The sequence below is a fragment of the Dromaius novaehollandiae genome, chromosome 20, assembly GCF_036370855.1.
Source record: "Dromaius novaehollandiae isolate bDroNov1 chromosome 20, bDroNov1.hap1, whole genome shotgun sequence".
Lineage (NCBI taxonomy): Eukaryota > Metazoa > Chordata > Aves > Casuariiformes > Dromaiidae > Dromaius > Dromaius novaehollandiae.
Window position 1 is genome coordinate 2,154,073 of NC_088117.1, and position 20,351 is coordinate 2,174,423.

General features: G+C 41.2%; 1 protein-coding gene across 18 annotated transcripts in view; it reads right to left on the reverse strand.

Annotated features, from left to right (window-relative positions):
- Positions 1-20,351, reverse strand: part of EXD3 (exonuclease 3'-5' domain containing 3) — a 333,234-nt gene that overhangs the window by 280,085 nt on the left and 32,798 nt on the right. For 10 of the 18 annotated variants that reach the window (XM_064523548.1, XM_064523549.1, XM_064523557.1 and 7 more), the window contains exon 3: positions 19,682-19,763. The exons of 7 other annotated variants lie outside the window; for them this stretch is intronic. The gene's annotated coding sequence lies outside the window, so the exon portion shown is untranslated. Of the gene's footprint in view, positions 1-15,254; positions 15,374-19,681; positions 19,764-20,351 lie in introns of all 18 variants that reach the window. One more of the 18 variants, XM_064523554.1, reaches the window with a different exon arrangement.

The following is a 20,351-nucleotide window of genomic DNA, read 5'->3' on the forward strand; positions in this document are numbered from 1 at the left end:
TATGCAACGCTGTTTGTGGCTGTCCTGTGCGTTCGACTTGTTTGAGGTACCTTTGCATTCAGCGATTAACTGACCGTATCCCTTGCAGAAATGCAGCCCAGTTTCTTAAAGCACAGTGCATAATGGCATGATGGGCTGTGCCAGTGCACCTTCAGGGACTTCTGTCGGACTAAGGACAGAAATGAGGTCCAGGAAAGTCATTATTTAAACTGATTATCAAAGAGGAAATTTCTCACAGGCTGATGGTGCTTAGAGAAAGTGATACGTGTTTAAAAAGCAAAAAAAAAATCCACAAGAGTAGGGCAACGCTGCAAAGGGCAGAGGCAGGGGAACTGCCCAAGGTGCAACACTTTGGGACCTGTTCGTGAGAACCTTAAAGAAAAAAGCTCCCCGAGAAGTGGGGCTTTCCTGCCCCAATGAGGTTTACATACTGCAACTGAGGAAACCAATCATTTTGTTCTCAATTAGGAGCAGATGGACACACCGCATTTTAGGAAGAACTGCAATATTCCTTCCCTCATGCAGGTAAGCCTGACTGCACAAACACTCCTCACCGTGTTTCTCAGCTTCTCCTCAGTTTTCTGGGACACAAAAAGGAGTCAGAGGCAACACACTCAAAATAGAAAGCTGCAACCTCCTAAAAATTATTAATAACTTCAAATGCTTCTGCCTTCCACTGAACTACTGCTGAAACAATACTGTCAAAGCTGCGGGTGGTCAAGTCAGCACAGCTCACCCTGAAGAGCAACTTTATCTTCACTGCTATGAAAGCACAAAGCGGCAACCCGTGCTGACAAGACACTAGATCCGAAATTCTTTCAGAGGGCCTTCTGCAGTCTCCTGAAGTCTAATGCTTTGTGGAAGATGAGAAAACAAGAAAGACTGGGGCAACACTGACCTGGACTGGAGACATCACACAGGTGTGATATGGCATTGATGATGATTGAAGAGCTGCTCACTGTTTACTGGAAAGGAAATACTGTGCATCTCTCTACAAAGAGATAATGGAAATTCAGTAAGTGAGGCACTAATAATGCTGCACACCACAGTCTTCTGCAAATAGCAAACAGTCGTAAATGCTTCACTGTCCTTTTGCAACTCCCTTGTGTCCATACAGCGTCAAGCCGTGTGCTGGTGCACAAAAGGAAAATGAGCAGAAAGAGGCCCCAAGAGGCACAGGGCAGTGCCCACGTTCAGATAAGATCTTTGAATCATCAGGCTGCAGCCACGTCTGTACATTTTAATTAATCTTAAGAACAGCAGTAACAGCTCATTTTCCTGAACGCTGGGGCAAACTCGCCGCCCGGCTATTTTAAGAAAGGAACACTGAGAAAAGCTGTTCGAGCGCGAGGCATTTTGGACCTACGCTCAAATCGGCGTTTGCAGCTTTATCGCCGTTTCCCCCAGAGCTTGCGAGGCCCGGGCGCATTGTCCTGCCCAGCACGGAGGAGGAAGGACGCTGACGCGGGGCACGGCCAAGCCGCTTGTCGCACTCGGCACACAAAGAGGAAGCTTGCAAATGCGGCATCAGTAACTGGAAGACACGGCAGCAGCGTGTTCCCGACGCTGGAGAGTTAATCCTGATACGCAATCCCCCGGTGATTTTAAAAAATGCTTGATTCATACCATCTCTGGCAGGGATAAAGCACCTACTATCTAACAACACACACTCCATGATAAATTAAATTTAAAAGTATTTGGTCTATGGTCACAAAACATTAGAAAGCATGAAAAGTCTCCAAGACAAAAATACTAGTAGACTCAAAACGCTAAAAATAAGTGGTTCCTAATGATGACTTAACGAAACAACGCAGCAGCAGGAAGATTTTAGGTAGCTTCCATAAAAAAAGTTGTTTGCTACAACTTTATTTCTCATCACAGACAATTCATTATGCTATTCTAGTTACTATTAATTTATAAAGGTGGATGCCAATTTAAAAACAAGCAAACCATTGTAAGTGCAGCAGGATGTTAAATGCGTATCATTTTATGGCTAGGCTAAAACACCTTCCAAAGTACTGAATAGTGGCTTTATTTCTGTATATTCCTTTTTTCTGAGAAGGTATCCAGACTAGAATCAATGCTAACACCAACATTTCAATCTGCTATCTGAATTTAATATTTTAAATAGGATTTTTATGGTCAGATTCAGAAGCAAGTCTAAGTTGGTGCAACATTAAACTTATGACACTGCAAAACATATTTTAAACTAAAACTCCATTGATTTCACATGCGCTTACCTATGCATAATTAATAATTGTGGTCCAGTTCAGAGTCTGCATGAGGAAGTCTAACATGAGGATGTCTGTCACACATTAAAACCAGCAAAAAAGCAGCAGGGATAAAAGCTATAAAGATACGAGGACTAAAGATACTAGAATACATACATTAAAAACATGCCTTCCCAAATATAGCTTACATCTTGTCGCTCCTTCTGAACACTCAAAACTGGTTCACAGGCAGCTAAATTTTAGTTTTGTTTCTCAGATAACAAACTTTATTTAATATGCTCACAGTAACCAGCTCTGAGACTTGGAACAAAGCTCTGGAGACCTCCAAAGTGCCGCAGGAAAAAGGAAAAACAAAGCACTAGCCCAGAGAACGTGCCTGCCGTACTAAAAGGCAGATGCCTTCAGAGCCCTGCATGTTTAGTCATCTCTTTATTAAACCCCTAACTAATTAAGCAATCCCCTTGTCAAAGAGAACGGTCATTGTTTGTGTGACCAGTGCCCTGTAAACATAATGGGATAATCTGCCTTTCTCCTTTTTTTCTCCCCCAATTCTTCTAAACAGCTGGGTGATGCTCGCCCGCTCGCCAGGAAGTCTCCACTCATCTGTCATCCTCCCCTGCTAGCCGCCCACTGCTGCGGCACGCAGCATCCCAAGCCAAGCTTGACACAATAACGCCTCGGATGGACCAACGATCAATCCGATACCGTGCCATTAAAGCGGGCCCAGGTCTCTGAAGGGCCGCGCAAACAATTAGCAGGGAAAAAAAGAAGCGATTCCTAGATAGAATTGACCATTAAAGCCATATTGACCTACAAACTGCGAAAGATGCTAAAATGTACGCATTTCCAGTACCCTCTTTTGACTTCAGGACCAAGGAAGAAAGACTTTGCAAATGATAAAGCTTTTATCAGATGGCATCAGGCTTGCTTTTGCATCTGCACAGTTGCAGCAGCAAAAGCCGTTAGTCAACCGTTAAGAATTCAAAAAGCTTCAGTTCCTAATACGAACTCCAATGCCAGATACCCAAAGAAATAGTGCATCTCCATAGCTCTGTATGTGGACATGCCATAATTAACAAATAGTAGAGGGCAACTATTTTCTTATGTGAAACACTGAAAATGAGTCTTTATGTAGACTGCGAAAATCAAGGGTTTGATAGCTCACCCTATTTACTATATTCCTCATGTACGGCAGCGTCTCCCTTTTCAGCAGAATTTGTGAAAGGACTATTTAGTTACTTTTGTCAAGAAAAGCTGTACAGTTCAGTTACCCCATAGAAATAATCATGAAAAAAAAACTATTACCTGTCACAGCGGTCCTTCATGAAAGCTTCTGTTTTCCTATTTACACCAACAGCATGACACAACCCATGATCTTGGCACATTTTCAATAGGAAATTTAGAATGACCAGTATTTGAAATTTTGAAGTCCAAGGCAGTAGTCTGAGAGCAAAAATTAATCACTTAGAAAATGCAGATTTTGCAGAACTGTCATTCCCAGGACTCTGGAGGAAAGAACGGGAGACTCCAAGCTGGAAGGACAGACCTGTTTCGAATCCCAGGTCTCATTCCCCAGCCCTCTGGGGCACAGACCATGCAAAGTCTGCCTGCTCTCGACCTGAAAGCTGGCCCCCAAGAGCAACATGCTGCCTCAAAAATTCCACGGAGCAATGGCTACAAATGGCCTCACAGAATATAATTAGTGATAACCAGTTTCATGTGATGTCAGGAGAGTCATATCATGTCTGCTGGCTTGACTAAGAAGGAAAATGTGGTATTTTTGTATAAAAGACAAGGAGGAGGGAGAGAAGAAGTAGGTGGAGGACACTGGGAACAGAAGGCTGAATAGTATCCAAATGCTTCACCCAAAACCTTTGAGCACCCAAAGCGAGCCCAAGGCCCTCTGAAGACCACTGTGTTGTGGTTGTATCATCAGAAATACCGCTGTTACCAAAATCTTCACTAGATTTCCAGGCCACACCTAAAAATTATCTGTAATGCAATGAACAGCAGAGAATGAAAAGCTTAGTACAACTGGGACAATTCTTTTCTTCTTGTCCTGGCCAACTTCACTTCATGAGCGCCCAGCTTTGAGAAGAAAACCCGTCGCCTGCTGCTCCATAAAGTATCCAAATGCCCATTTTAGGGAGTGATTCAATGACTATCTAGAGAACGAAGCAAATTTGCTCCATCACAGATTCACTGAGGCTAATAAACAAGGAATCCAAGATGGTCAAGCAGTGTGCACCACTAAAAAGCACCTGGATATCTTCGAGCTGTCAGTCCACCTGATTTCATTCGACTCCACCTTGAATGAGTTGTTAGTCTACGTAAAGCTACTCCTCCTCTAAATGAGGCATAACGTAGATGTGCCTTTGCTCAAGATGGAATGAGACCCAGGAGAGAGTATGTACAATAGAAAGTCTGTTTCTTTTTGTACCACATCTCGACCACAGCAGGAAGAAAAATGCAAAACTGCTGTATTTTTATTTTTAATCTACCACCAAGAGAGAGATTATAGAGTCGTGCTCCAATCTGTACAAGCTCCTCATCTCTATCCAAGTCAAACTCAGCAAGTGTAAAGAAGACATCCCAAATGAAACATATCAAAGAAAAGCCAAAGTGATGTTATCCTAGCAGAATTGCAAAAATTTCCCTATCTTTAACAAAACAACTAACAATATTAGCCTTAAGGCTCTTTTTCCTGCTCTCTCCCTTTTTTGTTTTTTTTTTTGCCTCCCTCATGCTCCCTCCCCACCTCATCACTGCAGCCAAGTTTTAAACAATATACATGAAAACAGCAGCTTTCAATCTGTTCCTGGACTAGCCAAGTTAATGAGGCCACATGGCATCCCAGAGCACTCTGGAGGGAAGGGTTCAAAAATGCTCGTTAGTGCAGTCTGTACTGCTCTAAAAAATGTAAAAAATTTCAGACCGGCTAGTATTTCGCTTTCTTTCTCCCCAATCTCCAAGTAAAAGAGCATTCAGATTTCCAACACATACTGGGGAAAGAATGAAGCACTTCTGGAGACAATGAAAGACCCATTTCCCTTTCTAAACTTAAAGATTTATAAATCAAAGCAAATCTTTTTCAAAAAAGCAGAGCACTTCTGCAAACTATACCAAAGCAGTCAAATTATTGTTGCAGAAACGAGTACCTGTTTTTCCTGACCTACATCCTCAGGTTGGCAGGAAATCAAAGTTCATGCCAAATTACAATAGATTTTGAACAGACTTGCATGCACCCTCCAATCTCAGCTATTAAATCTGTTTGGGCCCAGTGAGCTCCAATTTCGGATGAAAGAAGGTACCACTTTGCAAAATTACACATGCTCTGTATTACATAAACACAAACAACTAATCTTTCTGTTGCAATACGAAAAGGTAGAATTGATTTTTCCCATAGAACTTAGTTCAACCAGAGACATTTTCTTCTCTGTAAACTGCTGCAAATATTATCTAGTATATTTAGAATAAAAGACATGGTTAAGCAGACAGCAAAAAGGAAACAAGTCTAGCTTTGTCCTAAAGGCCTTAAGATGAAAAGTCTCCCTGGTTCAGAGCAGGTCTTACGTGTACATAAACATACAGCAGTGAATCCTTAGGGATTTTCACCTCTGCAGCAGAAAACGTGTATTGGATCAAGAAGAAAAGGATGCCAAGAACAGCAGCGATGTGACAGAAGTGGGAAGAGTGATATTTGTGAGGACTCGGAGCAAAGTACCATAGTCAGGTTCAGCAATAAAATCAATCTTTCTACAGCAGCCGGGCACTTTTTCCCCAATACCACTACAGCTACTATGTAGAAAGAAGTGTGCCCTCCTCATCTTGGCCCCTGGAAGTTTTACTGGCTGCTCGAGTCACGAACGTCACACTCTGGCTTTTGCAATGGTCTGGTTTAACACAAGTTTGCAAAGACTGTGCGTGTGTGTGAAGGGGACACATTTTAACCTCGCTTTATTTTCATGCCCATTTTCAGATCTCTGTTGTTTCACAACGTCCGTATTATGCTAAAATAAAATTACTGCATTGCAAAACACATCCAAGACAAAAAGGTTTTAATTAAGCTTTTTTTTTTTTTAATGCTTTTCACAATCATGGCAGAAATTCCTTACAAATGTATCTTTTTTTTTAGCTCAAGTATGTGCACAAATACAGTTTGTAGGAAAAACCCTGAGACTACATTGGCGAACAGACTTGACACCTATTCAAATCTATGTGGATCAGAAATGACTCTTAAACACATAAGTTAACACATATTTTTCTCATGCTATCTCTATGTACCAGACCAAGCCTAAAAGCCTTGCAGAGCCCTGCTGAACTCCAGTCACAGACCTACATAAAGCCTAAGGAGCGAGACACTAGCAGCAATCTAAACAATACCATGGTTTGGGAACTGCTGGTTTTGCTTGTGTTTTTTTGATTTATACCTCATAACTGCAAAACTAATGAGATTCTAATGAAAAGTGGGACACTATACATTTTTGCCCCCTCCCCTGGGAGGTTCGGTTTATTTTCAGCAAGCATGCTACTGATTAAAACAAGAGGTGATGGTCTTAAAAAGCTACAACATAAACCTGTTTCCAAATATGCATGTGTTCTAAAACGCTACATTATTTTCCATAGTCTGCAATTTCAAAAGTTTGCACAGCCACTAAGTTATTTTTAGCAAATATTATTTTACTGGTCACAGCTACATGCACAATAAACATCTAATTTGCATATCATAACTCCACTGAAATCTTTGCAAGACACAAAAAGGTCAACCCTGTGGTTATTTGCCTTTCTCACTGCCCAAAACAAGTCACTCAAACCCTGACTGGATGTAAAACATATGACTGTTTCCCACTAGTTTTAAAGGCAGATAGGGACTTACGATTCAGAAACTAAAGTCAGGTGCATAGATCATTGCAAAATATGTCTATGTAGTTCTCCTTACTTAAAATGCTGGAAATCAAACCTGACTTGTTAGACACATTTAAAATAGCATCCACTAAATGCTCTATGTTTCATCTCATATAGCGAGTATCCACTAAGTGACTAACTGGAAAACAAAGAACTAATTTCATTAATAACATACAGATTCTGCAGCATGATGGTTAAGCTGCACATGTATAAAACTTTCCACAATAATTGTTACTCAGCCACACATTTGACATTTTCTGATCTCCACTGTTTCACATAATTTGGATGCAAACAAGAGTGTTTTTCATTGCATTCTCTCATATTCACCACAGTTCAGATCGCACAGCACCCCTGGAACGCACTGTGGGGCAACATCCAGAAATACTCCGATCTGAAACTTAATCCCTCAATACAATAGGGTCATTGAGAAACGAAACATTAAACCAGAGCTTTTAAACAGGCATTTAAATTAGGAAATTAGTTCTATAAACATAAAGCATTTGAACTGTCCATTTGTTATGGATAACGCAGCAGGACCGCCAATTACAAGAAGTCATGGTCTCCAAGTTGGCAGCATTTGCTTTCCAAAGTTACATCAGGACCCTGACTCCACCGCGCTGGAATTTAACTCCTGAAGATGCAAAGCAGATACACTAACTGCAAATTGGGTGGTGACAATTTTAAGACTTTTGGTCACGAATGCATGTTGACCAACTGCCTCATGGCTACACTGAACAATCCAAGTTCAAAAGTTCTTGATGGCAGCTGGCAGCTTCCGCAGAATTTAGGTTGGCCCAGTCCCTTTCCCCCACCCCTTTGCTCCTTTCCTTTCCCCATCTGCAAAAAGACGGAGTAGTAACAGCATCCCTGTATCCTTCAAGCATTTCACCCCAACGAACACCTGATGGTATTAGGCGCGCACAGGACTTAATCCACTAAATCCAAAATATCATTTTCTTTTCGGAGGCAATAAACAATTCAGCAAGTGATACTGCCGCATTCGGCTGAAGAACGTCCCAAAGACCGAACAAGAGGGAGAAGCTGTTCCACCCAACTGAACAAGCGTTTCCACACACCATTGCACCCTCTTCACGTAAAAGCAGAAATCTTCCTCAGCTCACACCGAGGTACCCTAACGAAGGTCACAAACCCAAACCACGCATAACTAAAACCAATAATCAGGCTTAGTAAGACAGAAACTAAAAGTAAATTGCTCATAGATTTCTTCGGAAAGGCCCGAGCCGCAGCAAGAACATGTTTCATACAGAAGAGATTATGGTAAGCTGTGATGCGTCCAAAAAAAGTCTCCCTTCTTTTAGCACTGTGGCATTCAGTATAAAGCAAAGAGATTTTGTGGGTCTAGGACAGACAGTGCAACCGACCTGCTGAAGAGGATTTAGAAATTATCCATATTCATATTTTAAGACTTAAACTAAGCCACCCTATTGGATTTTCTTTTTTCAGAAGTACAATATCCCTGAAAAAAATTGGAGCATTGTCAGCTCTTGAAATAACAAAGTTCTTCACATTACATAGAGCAGTTACAGCATACCACGAACACAATCTAACCGCAGCAAACCAGCGTGAGGAGGAGATGATGATTTAGAAGCAATCAAATTAAACCTCTTGCCAAAGACTCTGCAAACATGTACAATGTTCTCCAAAGCTGTTGTCTCTTCATTCGTTCTTTAGCCTTATAAAAATATTCAGCTTAAAAGTATAGAGAAACATGACACAAAATACAGTATAATAAATATCTATATTATCAGTGCCACTGATACAGTGCTATTTTAACTGTAATTCTAGGGGCAATATCCACAGTGAGACAGAGGTGTTCAAAAGAGCCTCCAGCCCCAGAGCGAGATAACCAACATCAGCACTTGGCAGCACTGCATCTCAAGGCAAGACTGGATTCGGCAAGGAGAGCTCAGATCTCACACGAACTCAGGACTAAAAGCCTGATTTAAACCCTTCCCATTGACTAAGCAGGTTTTTAAACACAGTCAGAAGTCAGAGAGCTTCCTCAAACCTCTTCCGTTTCCCCTTTTCCCAGTCTATGAAGAGGAGAAGCTTGCTGGCTGAGCACATCGGTGGCTTCACCAGCACCAGGCTGTATGCCTTGCCTCACCAGATGGTACATCCTCAGCGCTACCCTCCTGAACTTGCCATGCGCCTAGCCTGACAATACAGGAATGGGAGTGCTGTTAGGACCAGTTTTAGGATGAAAAAAATATAATGTTATTTTACCTGGAAAGTACAAAGATGTCCATTTGGAGTTTTCAGTGAGGAATGAAGTCAGAGGAACAACAACTACTGTTTTGTAAAAGGCTTCCGTCTCCAGTGTCGCCACCTCCAAAAGAGGGACAACAGTACAGAGACTAGAAGCCAGCAGGTGGGAATGGAAGTGTAACAGGTAGTATTATCTTTATTTTTCAGCACACACAGAGGAAGAGGGAAAGTTCCCACTACCATTAGTCACACACCTTGAGATTGCAGAAACCTTATTTTTTTAAAGCATTTAGCTTGACTACACAAGTGGTACCATTATAGCTAAGCTGCTCTAGGTTTGTAAGTAAGTATCTTTTAAACTATCCCAACCAGTATGGCGGGAAAAATTAGGAAAGCTTTTAGGCCCAGAAGACCTTCTCCAGGTAACACTGCAGAAGGGACTGTGTGCCATTTATACCTCCTTCTCCCTCCATCAATCACCTTCCAGGGGTTAAGCTACTTCTCCTGTAGGAAAAGAGCCAGATAATTCCTTTATCACCTTTCCCTTCTGCCCTTCCCTCTCCCCCATCACCGCTACTCCTCACTCTGTTCCACAGGGCCCATCTCTTTTTCCTTTCAGAGATAGTTAAATGATACATATCTAACCAGACCCTGAAAAATTGCTCTCCATTGTGCTTAGCTTCATGACAGCTGCTTTTATATGAGAACTCTATGGAAAAAATAAGAATAGAGCTTAAGCTTTTGTAAGAATGAAATCTTTCCTTTTTCCCCCCCTGCAATACGCTGCTTGGTTCCCTTCACAGCCTCAAGTTACTGTAACAAATGAGGGAGAGCCCAAAAGACAAGAGCTTTCTTAACTACACACTCCAGCGCACATCCATCTTCAGTACTGTGAAAGGCAATAGTTCTTTGGGGAGAAAGAAAAAAAGATGGTATGTGATCATGTAATTCAAGACTGTCATAATTCACACCCACATTGTGGTAGGTTGGTGTTGTGCAGGCATCCTTAACTCTGGCATTTCCTCATTTTAGGCTACTTGCATTTGAAATCTAAATCTTTTCTTTTGTTTTTATCATACCAGACCATAAATTAATTGGACAGAAAAAATAATGCCTTCAAAAATAATTCTTCAGAATGAAAGCCCAGTGCCATCCTCTGCTAAAATGAAGCCACAATCCCTACTTTCTCATCCACACAACAATCCCTAGACAGAAAAGCATCTGTGAACAAGCTTGAGTGCATAAGCACTCTCACTGCGCTTAAAATTAAGCTCATGACAAAGCACTACATGCTTTAAAAAAAACAAAGCTCCAGAGAAAACACGCAGGGCTGAGATCAAAGAAGAGAAGAAACTGTAAAGTAAATGCATCCAGAAAGGACTTAACTTGACAAGGCCATGCATTCACACCATTAGAGGTTGGAAGGCAATTTTTTTTCTTTTTGATTCTTAAACCAGACAAATGAAGAGTAGCATCAATGCCATTAGCAATAAACAGGAGATAACTGCATTGTTTTCGGTGCCGATGATGCATACCTCAGCGTGTGGGTGTATGATAGGTTAGTTGCTATGGAGCTGGATCAAAAGCGGTTGTTAAGGGAACAAGCAAGAAAGGTGAAACCATGGCGGAGATGAGAAGCATCCCCACAAATACGTAACCAGAGCTTCTGGGTTCGTAGCTGCAAAGAGACAACATGTCAGCCCCCACCTCAGCGATGCAGCCGCTTTGCTGAAGCTAAGCGCCAAGAGATCAAAGGAAATACAAAAGCATTAGAGGACCCCAGCCTAGAGAAAAGGGGGAGGACAGGGGGATGATGGAGTGGCCGGAGATTGCCCAAGGAGCAAGAGTTGGCAGGCCAGTACAGAGCTACAGAGGGACCAGGCTGCAAGAAAGGGCATCCAGCTCCCCGGCCAGAGATGAGGGTTTGCAGAGCTGGGGAGCTCCCTCAAACTAAAAAGAGAAGAGGAAGAAGTAAATAAGATCTCTATATGTAGACCACTTATAGTCTTTGCTCTGTGTGTTTTGTGGAAATTGGCTCCAGAGCACCAGACATTACCCGCAGCTTGCTTACGGGCAAAAACATCAAGATAAAGGTCATTGAAGTCTTCTTGCAAATCAAGAATTTCCAAAGCAGCCAACACTTGGGTCACGAGATCCCATCTAGCAACCTTTGCACAAAAGCTCCTTCTTTCTAGGAATTAATGACAGAGAACTTGCTCGACTGTCCCTGTTCACACACAACCGCTCGGTTCTCACGCACAACTTCGTACAGCAGCGTATCATCCGCTCCTGCAATTCATAAGCTACAAATTGAAGAAACACACCAGGAGCTGAAATGAGCTTCCGAGAATAAAAACAGCTGGTAAGGAAACAAAAGCCAAAAATATTCTGACTGCTGGCTGCTTCTCCCTGCTCCCCCCCCCCCCCCCCCAATTTTTTTAAAATTTAGCTTAAAGCAAAATGAAAAAAATCTGCTTGGAACCCAAATAGTCCCTAACTGAAAATGTGGTGTCTAGCCTAAAAAACAGAGGCTTCTGGACACAATGCCAATAAGCACAGGATTCTCATGGACCTGGTGTTTCTCAAGCCCTTAATGTGGTTCAACCCAGGCAAGTGGTTTCAGGATTCCCAGTTTAAAATCTACAATGCACATCTGCAATTCATTCTAGGTTCTTATTTTATTTCTTATTTCTCCAACCAAAATCAAATCATTTTATGGGTTCTTGCAATCCAGTACTAATCAGTTACTCATCCTGCAGGAGTCCCCACTTCCTAAGCAGGGCTCCCTCTGCACTCGAAGCCAAGACGTGCATTTCATCAGCTGTATTTTGCCAGAATCAACAGTAACTACCTGATAAAATAAAAATGCTTGGCAATGCTCAGTGCACGATTACATGAAACAGAAAACTTCTCTTCTAATATACAGAACAAACCAGTTTCTAAAACCTCTCATTTTCTATCAGACTCATCACATTAAACTGAAGGTGACTCCTCTAGGGAAAGGATTAATATAATAGCCCATTTCTGAGAGGGGGATTGGACCAAGTGCATTCAGGTTTAAGAATAAAACTTAGAAGAAGTTTTCATCCAGCTGTAAGGAAGGAATTCCTGTGTGAGAAACAGGAGTGGGTTAAAACCTTAAATGGAAGAGTGCCAAGAATTAGACACACCGTTGTCAGCATTTGTCCAGTGCTAAATGTTAGATGCTAGATGAAACATTGAGAAGACATGCCAGCTAGGGCAGTTTTTCTCAGAAACAATTCTGAGAGCCTTTACCACCAAATCTGAGAGTCTTTACCATCAAATATATCCATGAATGGAGCCATGCAACAGAGGATCTTCAGGCAGCTCTCAGAAGCAAGTAATGTCCTCTCAGACACCTCAGCTTTCTACAGTAACAGGAGCCAGAGTTAGGAAGACTAAAGGTGTTCCTTTGAACCATACTTCTAAGTCCCCCAAAAGCATTTAAATCAGATTTCCATCTTCATTTTAAAATTCCCTTATTTATTTAGGGCAATAAAGCTGAGCCTCTTAACATCAAGGTAACTCAGAAAACACTCTGATGCGTGATATAGATTGTCTCTACTTCATTGTCCACCTTGTTTAAAATGCAAGCCAGCTGAATAAGAGGCTCCATCTTCCCTTGGGCCACGCACAACACTGATACACCTCATAAGAAGCAACATAATTAGTCAGTCTTGTGACAGGAAAGCCACACTTGAGGGACAGAATCAGAAAAGGGAGGCAGAAGCAGACATCTTCCTCACCTCAATGTAGATTGAAACCACAGGTCTAGGAGGAATTCTCACTCTTGGCTTCCGACAAGCTTCACAATACACAATATAGAAAGCCAGTCAGAAGGGAACAATGAGCTTTTTGGGGATGCAGTTGGCCTATCATCACTCACTCTATAATAACCTTGTCATCTCCATAAACCTTGTTGGGCAGCTACAGACTTGATCATAGTAAAAAAAACATAACAAACACTACATGTTTTGCTTGTAAATGTTCTCCTGCTGGTGATGGATGCAATTGAAACCTTGCTGGCATCACTACATACGTCGTCACCACCAATTAGCAGATCCAAGTGCAAAAGGGAAGGGACAGGGCTGCCCTTTGGCAGTTTTTATCATCTTTACACTCAAAAAATAAAATAAAAACCACACACAATCACCCAACTGTTCCTCTTCCCACAGTGCTCTCAAGGTGAAGCTTGTACAAAGATAAAGAGCAGTGGATACAAGTTCCAGCTAGGGAAATTCTAATTAGATATTAAGGGAAAAAAATTCACGGGGTAGTGAAATACAAGAACAGATGCCCAGAAAGGTTATGGTATCTCCATCCTTAAAGACACAACACAACTAGACAAGGGCCGTGAAAACCTAGATGCAGCCTTGAAGTCGGTCCTACTCTGAGATTATGAGAGGATAATCTCCAGAAGTCCCTTCCTACCTAAATCATTTTATTATTCTATGATGTTATCTATGACTCCTCTGAAAAACTGGGACTGCTGGGTGCAGGTTTAAAGATACAGAACAGGAGTTGGGGGAGGTTGCACTGGCACCTCTCATGGAGGACTGACTGTCCACTCACTGGTCAACTCAAAATGAACTATAAACCTCCCAACTGTAGGTTACTCACTTAATCTGGTTTAGTGTGATTCTGCACCAGAAAGCGTGTTGTGAAAGGACACAACTGCATGGTCTCAGACACTTACAACAAAGCAGGAAACACAGGCCTAGCTGAGAAATTTCTTCACCACTGTCACTTTATTCTTGAAACACCCATGAATTAAATCAGAAAAAAGAAAATAGTCAGAAATGGATCACAGTGACAGGGCCAGTCTCACTTCTCCCATGCATCAAGAGAGTCAGCATTCAGGCCAAGAATTCCCTCCTGCCCCTGCAGTCTCTCTGGCAGATGTCTGCTTACCTGTTTTGCTGTCATGCTTCAGTTTGTTATTGCTTTTTCATATACCTAACCTAAGAAGTTGAAAACAGCATGGCTGGTGAATTTTCCAAATATGAGAAACCCCTCTTTTCACAGGATTAGGCAAGTAGTTGTCAGACAACTTTTTTTCCCCTGTGGCCACTTCTCAATTGTGATTCTTCCACTTGGACTTGAAGCCATGTTCTGGGCAAGCTAACTATATAAAATACAACTCAAACTTGTTCTTACTGGCAGAAGATAAGCATTCAGAACATTAGAGAAAAACAAGGTGGAAATGCAAAGAAAACTCCTACTGTAATACCAGCATGCAACCATCTATACCAAGGTTCAGAAGATGTGACTTCCTCTTGCAGATGGCCCCTACTCCTACTACCCACAGAAATGCAAATTAGAAGTACAGAGAGTTCAAAGATAACGCAGACCATACTATCTCATTTATTCGGCAGGACACATCACTGCAAAGCCTTAGCACAAGCACCCAGGGATTTACACTGGCAGCAGACTGAACTCCAGATGGAGTTCAGCTTACCCTAGAGTTGCTTTCTTGATTCCTGCCCCTCTCCCTGCTCAACACTGCTACAGCTGACACAAACTGGATTCTCATTATAAAGGATTCTCATTCTGGCAGGACATTCTCAAAGGTCAGGAATATTGCACATGTGCGCTCGCACACACACACACACAGCCTTTGCCTGAAATAACCCCAGAGTCAGTGACTTTCTTGGTGTGACGCAACAGATAACATTTGGCAAGACTGGGGAACGAACAAAGCAAATTATGGTGAGAGAGGACTATAAAGATGTTTGTAGCTTTATTTGCTTTCTGAGCTTCAGGTACTGTACATGATTATTTAATGTTAGTTATAAGCTCATTTTGCAACTGTAATTCTAGTTACTCATCAAGCACTCCTGTTTGTAAACCCCGTACTTTTTGGCTCACCCAGGGTGTTGTAAAGGTTCCTCAAAGGTGTGCCATGAGGAGCTGTATTCTTCACCAGGAAGCCTCTGCCAGGAGTCCTCTTCCACAAGCCATCTCCCTGTATCCCCAGATGTTCATTCCTACATCCAAGTATAACGGTGAACTCTGAAATCTCTACTACCACGTTTTTCCCCAATTACCCAAATGTCAGGTCCCCACTGAGATCTTAAAACACTGAGGTTACATTGTAGTCGTTCTGAAGGCTCAAACAAAGGATAAAACAAAGCCATCTCGAGAGAGTCATTAAAAGATTCCCTAAGAACCCTGGGGTATAAAATAACAACAGTAATCACTGATGTTTAAATTTAAATACTTCAGTGATGGAGTTATTCACAAGAAGGAGAAATGAAAAAATACTTTAAGACAGGATGTACATTAGTAAAACATGTATAAGTCATCACTAAGAATGAGTATTATTCTTTGTATTCACATCTGAAAAAGCAAAATGGATTACAGCTAGTTGAGCCTTTTTACATACAGACATTTCCCAGTGTCAAATTTTAAGCAAACAGTAGGAAAAAGACAGTGTTTGCTAACCAAAGCAATGGGTTTTCCATCATGCCTTTAAAGTTAACAGATTTTACTCTGCTGTAACTGGGTTTGAATACGTTATATTTAAGAGTTTTCTACAGTGAGTTTTGATTCTTTTTAACCTTCTAATGACTTTCATGATGCCTATTCCTACAGATAATCTAAAGTGAGTGTCCTGAAGTGACATCTCTGAATACAAAAACACCCTACTTGCCAAAGGCATCAAGAATGGTTAAATGGCACACTGTCCACGATAAAGAAAAATACAAGCAAGACGCAGGGAGACCCACAGCTGTGTGGTCATAAGCTGTCACGTGAGTGAGAGCACACGTACCACAATCATTCTGATCGACCAAAGGATGACGGCACCCCAAAGAACCACTGAAATCATGCCTGAGATCGTGAGAAAGATGCAATCACTGTTAGGAATCATCACAGACTTCATTATCTTCAAATGTAAGCAGACTCTTTCAAAGATTTCAACGCAAATGATGCAAAGTTTCAGGGCAGAAGCAGTTTTAATCTCATTATTCCTCCCCAGAAGATCCTCCACTGCAGCGCCGCTCTTTCACCCACTGCCTTCAGTGAGGGAGGGTTAGGGGATCTCCGATGTCTCACGTAGCAGCTCTGATCTAACTCTGTCTGCAGAGAAAGCAAAGAGTCTTTGCCCTCTGAACATTCCTCCTGCAGCATTGCCCCACAATCAAAGAAAAGAAAGCAGAACAGGGGAAAGGCAGATACAGAGCAGTACAGGAACACAAGATTCATATCGAATACATCACCATGATATCAATATGGTATATTTTAGAATCACTGTACTGCTGAGTATATCACTAATGACCACTACAGAGAAACCCACAACACCTGCACAGAGCAACAGTCAATAGATTGCTTACCAGATGAAGAATGCTATCAAATACAGCTCTGGGGGCAAAATAGGCAAAGAGTAACAACAATTCTATTTTGACCTTTCTGAATTTCTGTTCAACAGAAAGCTACTACAGTTGAGGAATCCTTGAGAAATCAGCTGAAAGCTCCTACTTCTCTGCACAGCTCATGCCAGGTACAACTTCGTTAGCTCATCTAATGCCGCTGTCTTTGTTGACTTCCAAATGACATGTCTGGCTTTGATTAGGAGATCCATGAGCCCAACCAGCAGGTAAAGACCCCTTTTCTCTGGGCTAAGCCTCTTTCAAGCTCCAAAAGAGACCAAGCTGGTAATTCAAATGTGATCCTACTGGACAGAAGGAGAATGGCAGAAGCTCATGCTGTTTTTTCGGGAAGTAGAACTGCTTAGGGACAGAAACTGCACATGGTTTGCAGGTCCCTTCAGCTTTCCTAGGAATAGCAATACTGCAGCTCCAGGACAAATTTCTCCTCATTATCAGCCCAGTTCCAGCACAGCCTAATGATTAGCTAATAACGCTTCTCCATTTCCAGGATCTGGAAAGAGAGACACTGAAGAAAAATTCCTCCAATTTCCTGTTTGACTAATGCAATCCTCACTGTCTGGAACTCGCAGTCAAAATGTCATGCTACACCCAGGCCAGTTTTAATATTTCTTTCATGTTCACTGTTTACATTTTGCCTTTCACCATCCACATGTTTTCAATCTAGAGCTCTTGAAGATAATTCATGCAACATCCCCAGCTACCTTTGTATTCTCCTCCAGATGACTGGGTATAAAGTACCCTCCTTGACTCCACTCTCAAATTCTGATGAACCCAAGTTTGATCGGATTTAAAATGAAATACAGATAATTGTTTGCTCTAGCTTCTTCTTTATGTTTGCATGCTGGAAAAGGTTGGACAGTTCTTGGGAATAAGCTTGTACTTAGTGTAAAACATGTCATTTAGTCTGTCTGGCAACATCAACACAGCGGTACATTTTAAGAGTAAGCTGCACCTACATTTGTGATCAGCACAAGCGAACAGTATGAAAACATTTAGAGAACATTTATACCAGGGAATCAGAGAAGAACAGAGCTAGAAGGGCCCTTAAGAACTCATCTAGTTCATCCTCTATGCCTTAAGGCAGAGTCAACTGTAGCACCTGTTTCCAATGGGCACTCATCTAACCTTGTCTTCAAAACTTTTCAACACAAATTTGACAACTCACCCATGGATGTATTTCCCATGTTTCCTTATCTTTGCTACCAGAAATCTTTTCCAAATGCCTGAACTAAGTCTTCCTTTCTGCAATTTAATCCCATCATGTCTTGTCCTGTTCTAAACGTACAGGAATAGCAGTTTATTTCTCTTTTAGCTTTTGCATAGCTGCCAGGTGTTATTACATCTTCCCTTGCCTAGTCTGAACCATCCCTCTCCCACCTCGCCTCAGATCTTGTTTTACAGATCTCCTTGTTATTCAGCTCTTGTTCTCCAATTAGTTCGCAATTTTCCCAAAATGCAACATCCCAACCCAGACACAACTCCAAGCAGAGGTCTTATCGTGATTCATTGGAATAACAGGATTATTTCACGCATTTTAAAGAGAGAATGTATCCACATGTTTTCTTTTTTCCTACAGAAGCACAACATAGAGGGCTATAGCAGACTGAGTAAACATGACTGACTGCATTCTACACAACTGTTGCCCTGTCACTTGTTTCCCATCCTGAACTCATGATTATTCTTGCATTAAATGTAGAGCCTTGAACTCACCTTAACTGAACTACACCTCTTTTTAGGACATTTCTTCAATCTCGCAAAGATTTCAATTTTGTATTTAACATTCTGGCACCTAAAATAATCCCTCCCAAACTTATTAACACCTTCCTTGCTACAATAGATTCCTAGTTCTAGCCTATTTGTACGTCATTGACATTTGACACAGTTTAATTTTTTAACCCTGAAACAAATACGTATTTAATGAATATGATGTGACATACAAAGCATATTAATCCTATTTACTGTATTAACAGTGAAGTATGTGGTCAGTTATGTTCTACATGGAGACACACATCTAGGTAGTTTATCTTAATTTTGATTATTCATGGCCTTGTATAATCATCTTTTACAGATATGTAGTAGAGTGCTAAAGGAGAAAGTATAAGAGTTAAAGAATTTTCAAAAACAGCTCTGAATACTTAGTCAGCTGACAGTTCCAAGTATTTTTATCTTATGTCCTTCACTATCAATGGTGTGTTAAATTAATTTATAGTGCACTTCAAGCAGTTGTCAACACAGTTATCCTGACTGCTAAAAGCTTCTCATAGTTCACACCCAATTTTACCATGGTATTTTATCACATGACAACGGTTAGCATGCAACTAAATTCAGGTATATCAGTGAAGGTGCACAACAGCTCTGCAGAGATGGGATCCCACAGGTAGTTAGTCAAAATTCACCAAGAAAATATGTAAAATAACTACAAGATTTTTTCAAGATACAAGAGCCATTTGGTGCAATTCTTAACTAATTTTTCAAAAAAAGCAGTGCTTTGCAAAATGAAGCACAACTAAACCTACTCAAGAGCACATTAACAGATAGGAGTAGAAAAAAAATCTGAAATAAAATTAAAGAAAAATCAGGAAAGAGAAACTGCAGGCCAGCAACACATGCATGCTCCCAAGTGATCACCATGAGTAAATAAATCGCTGTTATACCAGTTCTCTCTCCTTTCTTGCCAACCACGGCTAAGTGTAGCAACTAATGGTTAACCAAGGTAAGCTGCAATATGTCCTGTGAGCACAGCTGCATGTCCATGAACTCCAGAACTACAGGAAGCACTTAACCAGTGGGGACATTTTAAAGAAATATGAAGCACCTAAACAACACGGGTTGCCTTGAATGCAACTAGGGCAGGAGCGAAGTTTTGGGAAGCTGTGCTCTGTACAAGCTCAGGTCTCAACATACCATGAAAACGGGTGCACAGCTACTCTGCTTCCACATTAACAAAGCTGCCAGCCAGAGGATGAGGCTTTGACGGGTGTCTACCCTGTGATAATGATATGGAAATAAAAAACAGATTACTTAGAAGTATGGATAAAAGCCTAAGGAACAGACAAAGAATTAAATTATGTGGTACCATAGAGCTTTTCAACATCTAGTGGTGACTGATCATTTTATTAATCCTTTTGTAAGAACCACCACATACAAATGTAAAACATTAAATCTAACTTTCTGGCAAATATTTAAGTCTTAAGTGTCTGTTCAATCTTTTGTTGCACATAAAGTTCAGGGTTCTCTGCCAAAATGTTTGCACAGTTTTATGAGGCTGTTTTTGAAGATTACTTAGCAAGACAGCATGAATTGTCATGGACTTCAGCTGCACCAGACCAGCACTATACCTACTCCTACAGTGCTTCTAATTGAGACAGGCTACAACAGTGGACATAAACAAACATTGTAATAAGAAAAGACTCCCAAAAGCTTAAAGAAACATTTAATACATAAATGTGCAATTAAAAAGCCAGATCTTCTTTAAGTCCTGTTTTTGCACTGATGACATAGTGTATGTTATTGTATCAGTCAGTCTGGAAACAAGAATGGAAATCAGCTATCATTATTCACATTTATTAGAGTC